The sequence below is a fragment of the Wasmannia auropunctata genome, unplaced genomic scaffold (assembly GCF_000956235.1).
Source record: "Wasmannia auropunctata unplaced genomic scaffold, wasmannia.A_1.0 LD336106.1, whole genome shotgun sequence".
In the NCBI taxonomy this organism is placed as follows: Eukaryota; Metazoa; Arthropoda; class Insecta; order Hymenoptera; family Formicidae; genus Wasmannia; species Wasmannia auropunctata.
In genome coordinates, this window is record NW_012026784.1 from 518,304 (window position 1) to 519,140 (window position 837).

At 31.5% G+C, this 837-nt stretch overlaps 1 protein-coding gene across 1 annotated transcript in view; it reads right to left on the bottom strand.

The window, feature by feature from the left end:
• LOC105456503 (putative nuclease HARBI1) overlaps window positions 1-837 on the bottom strand; it is a 3,712-nt gene that overhangs the window by 2,080 nt on the left and 795 nt on the right. The gene's annotated exons all lie outside the window — the stretch shown is intronic.

Below are 837 nucleotides of genomic sequence, written 5' to 3' on the forward strand. Positions count from 1 at the left end.
AAATGCGTTGTATCGAGCTCTTGGACATTTCAAATCGTCGACTTAATTTTCGTATACTGATGCTTGGATCTTCATTTATCGCCAACAAAATTTCTTCCTCATTTTCATCTCCACGAACATTACGTTCGCGACCAACACGACCTTTTCTCACAGGCACAACAGATTCTCGGATCCGATTTATCAAATGCAAAAATACGTTTCCAGCCGGAGGTCTTCGTTCTGGATATTGCGCAGCATATTCCCTCGTGGCAGCTTCTGAATTTTGATTACATTCGCCATAAATAATTATCATATTACAATATTCGTTAGACGTATAATCCATTTTAATTGTGTAAAATCGATGCGTTGATACACTTTCCACAAATTTTTGAGGTCGTTTGTTTTTTTATTTCTTAATTTCTGTCTTCTTAGCAACAAAAATGTGCATCGATTTTACTCAATTAAAATAAATTATACATATAACGAATACTGTGATATGTTATTTATTAATTACTTATGACGAATCTGTTGTGAAGAAAGATCGGTTGGTCGAGATTACCATTAATACCAATTAATACCATTTCTCTTATCTTATTTTTATTCATTGATATTCCGTGATATTATACTGATATTAAAAATAATCACAAATAAATGAGACAAAGCTTAAAAGCGATTTCTTTGTCATTGTATAAAAAATTGAGACGCTTAAAATTTTGTTGGCGATAAATGAAGATCCAAGCATCAGTATACGAAAATTAAATCGACGATTTGAAATGTCCAAGAGCTCGATACAACGCATTTTAAGTGAAAATAAAATGCATGCTTATCATTAATATAAAAAGAACATTCTCTTAAAAA